This window comes from Alligator mississippiensis, chromosome 1, assembly GCF_030867095.1.
Source record: "Alligator mississippiensis isolate rAllMis1 chromosome 1, rAllMis1, whole genome shotgun sequence".
NCBI classification, from domain to species: Eukaryota; Metazoa; Chordata; order Crocodylia; family Alligatoridae; genus Alligator; species Alligator mississippiensis.
In genome coordinates this window covers 476,069,652-476,078,835 of record NC_081824.1, presented here as the reverse complement: position 1 = coordinate 476,078,835, position 9,184 = coordinate 476,069,652, and the positions used below count along the sequence as shown (strand labels likewise).

Genomic DNA, 9,184 nt, shown 5'->3' with positions numbered 1-9,184 from the left:
TTGCTGCGGCTAAGAAACCCCGACAGGATGTTCTGGCCCCTGTCTGGTTTAGATACAACGTCCAACCCACGTTTTGAAAAGAAATGCTTAAAAATAGTGAATAAATAAATAAAAATCTAAGGAAAGCGCCCTCTGCACAGCCGCGCTGCCGCAGCAGGGCTGGGGGACGCGCAGGTGCTGGGGAAACACTTGGTCACTCTGCTCCTGGAGGCCTGAGCCCACCCCGAGCCGAGGGCCCCGGACCCGCCGGGCCGCAACCCCAATACCCGCCCGCCACCAGCTTCCCCGACCGCGTGGCGCGTTATGGCGGCTACAGTCGTATTTAAAAGCTCTCAGCCCAGACGGGCGTCCACCGCACCCACTCGGCTGCCGGCCCGCGCAGCGCCTCCCAGCCAATGAACGCCGGCATGGAAAGATTAAGCTCCCGCCCCTTCTCTGGCCCCGCCCCTGCCCTGCCGGCCCGGGGGGCGTGGCCTGGGCAAAGGCGCGCCTGCGCCGTGCGCGGGACACGCGGTACAGGAGCGGCCGTGCAGGAGCGCGGAGCTCCGCCCCAGGGGGCGTGGCCTAGGCGGGGTGCGCGGGACCCGCTGTGCGGGCGCGGAGGAGCGCGGAGCTCCGTCCCGGGGGCAGCGGCGGGGGAGGCGCAGCTCCGCTCCGGGCTCGGGCAGGGGCTCGAGATGCGCCCGGGGAGGCAGCGCGGAGCCGCCCGCCCGCCCGCCCACACGGCGCTGCACGTGCCCCGAGCCGGCATGCGGGAGCCCCGGGGCCGCCTGCTCCTTCCCTCCCCACCCCGGCCCCAGAACAGCCGGGACCCGCCTTCTCCGCGCCTCCTGGATGCTTAGTGCTACCTTTTACACGTGGCTACTCACTAATTACCGTACTTTTCTTTTCCCCTCCCCTTCAGTTAACTCTGAGTCTGGGTCACCTGCTGCAATTCGCCCTCCGTGCATTTCGTGGTTGTGTTGGGGGTGAGATTTTGGGGAGGTAAAAATCCTTTTTAAAAATAAATAAATAAATCTCAGGCTGCTTTTTTGGGTGCTGGGGAGAAGCCCAAAGCTGCCTGCGGGGCCCCGGCTCCTCCATCCCGCCCACCAGGCTGAAGGTGGTTGCTTATTCCCAGTTCCTTTTTCAAAGCTAATCTAGACCAAATCAAAGCTTGTTATTAATGAATTACACATTTTTAAATAGAGAGAATTTCATTGCATATTTACTAATTAATATGCAAAATAATATTCTTCATCAAGGACAGAGCCCTAAATAAAGGTCAGATTATGATGGGATTGTGGGGCAAAATACTTCTCGGGCCACCCCAAACTGCCTGTTGGCGCCACAGGGGACTGTCCCGAAGCACCTTGACCACAGCGTTGCCCGGCCCAAAGTGCGGCTTGGCCGTGCTGGCTGCCAGCTGACACCCCCCGCCCCTGTACTAAATATATGGGCACGAATGGGTGCCAGGATCATGTCACCCCAGCCAAATATCTGCCCAGCCTCCTCTTGAAGACACCCAAGGTAGGAGAGCACCACCTCCCTTGGGAGCCCATTGCAGAGCCTGGCAGCCCTAAGTGTAAAGTAATGTTTCCTGGTGTCCAGCCTGAACCTTCTCTCTAACAATTGGAGGGTGTTATTCCTAGTACCCCTGGGGGGTACCTGGGGGGAACAGAGCTTCCCCCAATTCTCTCCAGTCCCCCCTGGGGAGTTTGTAAACTGCCACCAGATCCCCTCTCAGTCTTCTCTTGTGGAGGCTGAATAGGTTGAGACCTTCTAACCTGTCTCTGTAGGGCCTGCCCTGCTGCCCCATGAAAAGTAGAGATATTGGGGATTGAACCCAGGACCTCATACAGACAAAGCATGCACTCTACCACTGAGCTACATCCCCCTTTAACAGCCTAAACCATCCCCTGGCTGTCCTACCCGACTGAAGACATGGTTTGGCTGTGCCAGGCCCTGAGCTGGCCGCCCCTGCAAATACTGTCCTAAGTATATGGGCTTGAATAAGGAACTGGGTTTTGGGCTGGGTTGACGACAGGAAATCCTCTTTGGACCACCCCACACCATGCCTCTGGCACTGGGTACTATCCCACACCCCCCAACCGGAGTCTTGCCTGGCCCAAAGTGCAGTTTTGGGGGTGAGATTTTGGGGAGGTAAAAATCCTTTAAAAAATAAATGAATAAATAAATAAATCTCTGGCTGCTTTTCTGGGGGCTGGGGGTGCATAGTGAAGGTTCAGGGGTGCTCATCAGGGAGAAGCCGAAAGCTGCCTGCGGGGCCCCGGCCCCTCCATCCCGCCCACCAGGCTGAAGGTGGTTGCTTATTCCCAGTTCCTTTTTCAAAGCTAATCTAGACCCAATCAAAGCTTGTTGTTAATGAATTACACATCTTAAATAGAATTTCATTACATATTTGCTAATAAATAAAATAATATTCTGTATCAAACATAGAGCCCTAAATAAAGGTCAGATTAGGATGGGATTATGGGGCAAAATACTTCTTGGGCCACCCCAAACAGCCTGTTGACACCACAGGGGACTGTCCCGAGGCACCTCGACCACAGCGTTGCCCGGCCCAAAGTGCGGTTTGGCCGTGCTGGCTGCCAGCCGACACCCCCCCGCCCCTGTACTAAATATATGAGTTTGAGTTAGGAACTAGTTTTTGGGCTGGGATTATAGCCAGAAATCCTTCTTGGGCCACCCCATGACAGACCTGTGCGCCATCGGGGACTCTGCTGGACGTCTCTCACCTGCCTTACCCGACCCAGAACGCGGCTTGCCCGTGATAGACTGCGAACCGACAGCGTGCCAGCTTCTGTGCTGAGTATATGGACCCACATAAGGACCTGGATTTAGGGCTGGGATCACAGCTAGAAATCCTTCATGGGCCAGCCCACGCCATGCCTCTGTGGCACATGGGACTCTCCTGGTTATCTCTGCAGAGTCCTGCCCGTCCCAGGAAACGGTTTGGCTGTGCCAGGCTGCCAGCTGATCGTCCGCCCAGACGCCACCAACTACAGGGGCCTGAATAAAGAACTGGGATTTGGGCTGGGATCAGAGATGGAAATGCTTGTTGGGCCACCCCACGCTGTCACTCTATGGTACCAGTGGACTCCCCTGGACATCCCTGACCACAGCTTGCCTGGCCCAACTCGTGGTTTGGCCCTGCCAGGATGCCAACGGACAGCTCCCCCCAGCCACGGTACTAAGTATGTGGGTTTGAGTAAGGAAGTGGCTCTTGGGCTGGGATTATGGTTGGAAATCTGTTTTGGGTCACCTCACAGCATGTCCCTGTTGCACCAGGGGACTCTCCTGGTCATCTCTGACCAGAGTCATAGTATCATAGTATTTGGGGGTGGAAGGGACCTAAACAGCTCATCAGGTCCGACTCCCTCCCTCAGGCAGGAATGGGTGCCAGGATCATGTCACCCCAGCCAAATATCTGCCCAGCCTCCTCTTGAAGAAGCCCAAGGTAGGAGACAGCACCCCCTCCCTTGGGAGCCCATTCCAGAGCCTGGCAGCCCTAAGTGTAAAGTAATGTTTCCTGGTGTCTAGCCTGAACCTTTCTCTAACAATTGGAGGGTGTTATTCCTAGTAACCCTGGGTGGTGCCTGGGGGGAACAGAGCTTCCCCCAGTTCTCTCCAGTCCCCCCTGGGGAGTTTGTAAACTGCCACCAGATCCCCTCTCAGTCTTCTCTTGTGGAGGCTGAATAGGTTGAGACCTTCTAACCTGTCTCTGTAGGGCCTGCCCTGCTGCCCCATGAAAAGTGGAGATGCTGGGGATTGAACCCAGGACCTCATCCATGCAAAGCATGCGCTCTACCACTGAGCTACATCCCCTTTAGCAGCCTATGATATCCCCTGGCTGTCCTGCCTGACTGAAGACATGGTTTGGCTGTGCCAGGCCATGAACTGGCAGCCCCCACAAATACTGTCCTAAGTATACGGGCTTGAATAAGGAACTGGGTTTTGCGCTGGGTTGACGACAGGAAATCCTCTTTGGGCCACCCCACACCATGCCTCTGTGGCACTGGGTACTATCCCACACCCCCCAACCAGAGTCTTGCCTGGCCCAAAGTGCAGTTTTTGCGTGCCAAGCTGCCAACTGACAGCCCCCCATGCCCACTGTACTCAGTACATGGACCCGAATAAGAACCTGGTTTTGGACTAGGGGTTATGGCTGGAAATACTGTTTGGGCCAGTTCCCCCATCCCCACTGTACCAAGTAGACAGGCTCAAGGAAGGAATTTCTCGTGGGCTGGGATTAGAGATGGAAATCCTTCTTGGGCCACCCCACACCATGCCTCTATGGCACTGGGGGACTCTCCCGGACACCACTGACCAGTCTGGCCCGGACCAGAGCGTGGTTTCTTCATACCAGGCTGCCAACTAACAGCCCCCCATTCCCATGGTACTAAGTATACATGCTTGACTAAGGACCTGGGCTGAGATTACAGACTGAATTGATGACCAGTGTCTTGCCTGGCCCAGATGGTGTGGGGTGGCCCAAAATGGATTTCCAGCCATGATCCCAGCTGTTACCAGATTTGCCTGTCACTTTGGGGTGTGCTCATTAATTAGGGGTACATTTCTAGGGTCTTTGCAATTCTATCAATGTGCTGCTCGTGTTACCTGTGTTTCTGTACGGAGCTGTATCTCTGCCTTCTGCAAGTGCTCACCCCCGATGGAGCTATCTTGCAGGACTCTGTTTCAGTGGCACTGGGTTCCTCCAGCCACTAAATCAGTCAAATGTGCGCGTGCACGCACACACACACACACACACACACACCAGGCACTAAATCAGTCAAATGCACACACACACACACACACACGCACACACACACCAGCCACTAAATCAGTCAAATACACACACACACACACACACACACTCACATGACACGCCTGACCCGGCCGGGTTGATCAGCATGTACAGGCTGACACCTTCATGTGCCAGGAATCAGTTCATTAAGGGAACACTACACTGCAGTCAGACACCAGCACTCAGTGAACAGAATCCCTCACGGGCCAGCTTTCAGTTCATTAGGGCACGCCTGAGCCAAAGTGGGCCAATCAGCCTATACAAGCTGATCCCCTTATGTGTCTCAAACTCAGCACGTCCCAATCTTTTGCCCTAACTGTCCTAGTAGTGGTAGCCTCTTGATGAGCGGACCCCACAGTATTTCTGGGCTTCACAGGGATCTTTGGCTTAGGTAAAAGAAGCGTTGCTGCAGAGCAAGTGGGGAAGGGAAGTAGAGAAGGAAAAATACACCTGGTTACCTCCAGTTTGACTATAAAACTTATTTATTGTGAAGCATATGCAATTTATAATGGTACTAGTAGTAATAGACATGCAAGGGAAAACAAAACAATTACAATATTCCCCTGGTTTAATTGAGTATTTGGGGAAATTTAGCTGAAGCTTAACTAATACAATTTAGGTTCAGAAAGCTATGCCTAGAGACAAAAAGAAAAAGAGAGAAAGAGGGAGAGAGAGCGAGAGCTGGGGTGTCACTGTTCCCAGGCACTCGGGTGATCTGATGACAAGCAAAGTTCCCAGCACGATCCTTGAAGGGAGAGGATCTGTTTCTGCCAGCTTCTTGGGAACAACAGCGGGTGATGTCAGAGAGATTTTTCTCTCTTGAAGCACCCTGTTTGCTGCTTTACAGCTTTCTTATCCCCTTAGTCCAGCCTCTTCAAAGCATTCTTTTAATTGTGTAAATCAAGAGGGTCCCAAGCCATAAGTGACAGGGAAAATCCTATTATATAACAGTTTCAATTTAAATGAATGACCTTTCTCAGTGACCAGGGGTTATCTGGTTTGGAACGTCTCAAGAAATGGATTAACAACCAGGAAAAACATCAAGTTTTAAGGAATAACCAGACATGTAGGAGCCAGCTTGAAATTATGGGGTTTTATTTTCTTTTTTTCCAATCCTCTTCCTTTTACAACAAGGTGTCTATGAAACGGCATCTTGACATTTTCTCTTAACTTTTTAATCCTGAGCCATTTTGGTTGTGGCCAGCCTCAAGGCACTCATGCTTACAAAATCAAATGGAGATGCGCAGAACTGAGACCGGTTTTCCTGTAGATAGTCTGAAGAGGCTTCATCTTTTGTTAAGTGCACTGACAGCGTCTGTCTTGGGGCGGTGGATTGTTCTTGGTGCTGTGTATTGAGCTGGTCCCTGAGGGAATCATGATTAATTGGTAACTGGTAGCAGCCGGGCCTGCGGTGATCCCAGGTCCCATGCCTCAAAACAGCCACAGTTGCACGAGCACCCATGTCACGAGTTTTGCCTGTCAGCAGCCAGAGGTGCAGGCCTCCGAGCCCAGAAGCCCTGCGCCGATCCCCTCGCCAGGTGGCAGGCCTCGTGGCCGCAGCAGGGGCCACCATCGCTGCAGTTTCCAGCCCGCTGCACCTTAACACACACGGTCATCTATGTCACGAGTTTTGCCTGTCAGCAGCCAGAGGTGCAGGCCCCCAAGCCCAGAAGCCCTGTGCTGATCCCCTCGCCAGCTGCCAGGCCTCGTGGCCGTAGCAGGGGCCACCATCGCTGCAGTTTCCAGCCCGCTGCACCTTAACACACACGGTCATCTATGTCACGAGTTTTGCCTGTCAGCATCTCGAGGTGCAGTTCCCCCAAAACCCTGCGCCAGTCGTCTTGAAGCTTGGCAGGTTTCATGGCCTCGGCGAGGCTACCGCCCCTGCAGTTTTCACCCCGCTGTGGCGTAACACATACACATGACGTGAGTTTTGCTTTCAAGAATGTGGGGTGCAGTTCCCCCGAGCCCCTGCACCGATCTTCTTGAAACGTGGCAGGCTTCATGCTCTCAACAGGGGCTACCACCCCTGCAAGTTTCACCCAAATCAGACAAAAAACAACAAAGCTGTCGATATTTCATTGATTCCCCATTATACTCTATGGCCGGGTCTCCGAGGCGGCTCCGAAGCTTCCTACTCACACAGGCCGACTCGTGACTACAATGGACTGCAGAACCCAGATCTCCTCTAAGCAGGATTACCTCTATCGTCACATCCACAGCTGCCCCATTCAGGCCATGGAAAGCTGTCTGTGCACCAGGCATGGCAGGATCGGCGCTGGGACAGTTGGCTGTGCCGACCTCAGGGAATGGGAGAGCTTTGCATGTCCCTGGGTGATTATAGGATCGTATTTCTGAAGACACATGTACTTTTGGGGCATCCAGCAGCAAAGACACACATTTCAATGGGATGGAAAGTGGGTCAAACCTGTTTCAAAGGGAGCGTAGAGAGAGTGTCTGATCTACTGGGGAAGGGATGTTGACTGTCAGCACGAAGACTTCTTACATGAGCTCTGTACAATGGGAAACAGCAACGGAGAAGAGGTGGTGGGAGGTAGCCAGCAAAGTCAGTGACATTTAGGAGGCAGGAGCGCAATACTTGGACGTACCAAGTAGTTATTTCATCTCCATGAGCAATTTTAATTCATTTTTAGCAAAATCTTAAAAACTTGAAGACCTGGACTTCTTCAGCTGTGCCATCACAAACCTGAAGAATTACAGGGAAAGGATTTTTGAGCTGTTCAGGAGATCACCTACCTAGATTGATTTGATCAGGAAGGTAATGAGGCCCCCAACTCAGAAGATGAAGATGAAGAGGGTGATGTCTCTAAACATGCAGTCATTAGTTATGCCATTCAGTCAGGATCTAAATACAAAATTGAGACTAAAGTGACTGTGGAAGTGCTGGAGCACAAATCAGCTCCGTGTGTCAGGTGAAGGGCAGTATCACATACTGCTCCTATTGGGTAATGCGGGGTGGGGGGCAATGCACTTGCAAAGAGAGTAGTCATGGATGCTGTGCACGGTTAAAGGAGAGCTGCGCTTAGGAAAATGTGAGCACACATCTTTACACTGAGATATAACTTTATAAAAGCAGTTATTTTATTGCTGGTACCAAAAGCTTTTTTTTTTCGTACCCATCATCTCATATTCGATGCTGTGGCACATTCAGTTCTGTGTTTTCTCTTCCTATAGAAAGAGGAAAAAGTGCGATGTTACTTCTAGTCCTGTCTTTTTTTAAAGATTTCTGGAGAAGGTTTTGTAGTTGAATTGAGTCAGATTTCAGAAGCTCATTTAAGATGAGTTTACAAACAAGCCTTTGAGGTTTAAGCAAAGCTGTAAGGAATTAATTTACCTGCCTTTCAGAAGGGGATGAGGAGGATGAAGCAGATGAAGACGAAGCTGGTCCACCAGGAGAGTACAAAGAAGACGAAGATGAAAATGATGGAGGTTCAGATTTGGGGAGAGTGAAGAGGAGGAAGGAGCTGGCCTTTCATACCTGATGATGGACAAGATCCAGGTAGGACTTACCCTATTCTACGATAAGGCTAAGGATTTTTTTGACACTGTATAGCTATAAACGTGTAATAAGTTAAACTTGTATAAGCAGAATCATGTAAATCCACTATCATACATGAGCAATAGAGTACTTCAGAGAGAGACCTTTTACTATCAAAGAAGTGCATTACAGTAGGGGAACCACCGCTGTTTGGTATTCTCCGTTATCTTGCTCAAAATGAAATGCTTCACGATTCATTACTTCACGGCCTTGTAGAATTAGTGTCATTCTGCACCAGATCACCAAATCCGATTTGGAGGAAAACATGGCCGAAACAAATCCACCTGCCCTACCAGGATGCTCACAAGTGCCTGGGGCGCTTCAGCCTTGAGAGCCATGCCCTCACCATGCAGATCTGCAGGCTGTCAGGTGTGGGGCTGGGGCTTCCAGGCAGGGGGGAGAGGGTGAGTATGGAGGAGCTAGGGCCTGAGGGTGCAGGGGGCTGATCAGGATGTGAGGGCTGAGGCAAAGGGGAGACAGGCTGGGAATGCAGGAGTGAGGGCTGGCCACTGAGGAAGAAGTCAGGGAGAGGCTGGAGCTGTGGCCCTGGGAGCGCCGTGGGTCTGGCCATGCAGGGGAGAGCTGGGGCGGGGAGCGGAGACTTGCCCTGGTTGGGAGCGCATTGCCCTTGCCCTGGGTGGGAGCACAGGACCTTGAGCTGCTGTTAGTGGAGGGAGGTGGGTGGGAAGTTGGATCCTGGCATTTTGGGGAAGGAGGAGGGATTGGACGCTCCTTTCACCCCACTTATCTCAGGGCCCTTTTCTTTCCTACCCGGGGGGCAGACAGCCCGTGTGATGTTTGCTGAGCTGACCTGCAGG

The 9,184-nt window shown here is 52.4% G+C and overlaps 1 long non-coding RNA gene and 2 other non-coding genes across 3 annotated transcripts; 1 reads left to right on the top strand and 2 right to left on the bottom strand.

The window, feature by feature from the left end:
• The first annotated feature begins 544 nt into the window (after nucleotides 1-544).
• Nucleotides 545-8,566, top strand: LOC132250314 (uncharacterized). The gene is made up of 2 exons (XR_009461991.1): nucleotides 545-877; nucleotides 8,174-8,566. It is a non-coding gene; the product is annotated as an uncharacterized LOC132250314 (long non-coding RNA).
• On the bottom strand, nucleotides 1,805-1,876 carry TRNAT-UGU (transfer RNA threonine (anticodon UGU)). The gene has a single exon. It is a non-coding gene; the product is annotated as a tRNA-Thr (tRNA).
• On the bottom strand, nucleotides 3,757-3,828 carry TRNAA-UGC (transfer RNA alanine (anticodon UGC)). Its single transcript has one exon. It is a non-coding gene; the product is annotated as a tRNA-Ala (tRNA).
• Nucleotides 8,567-9,184: the final 618 nt, after the last annotated feature.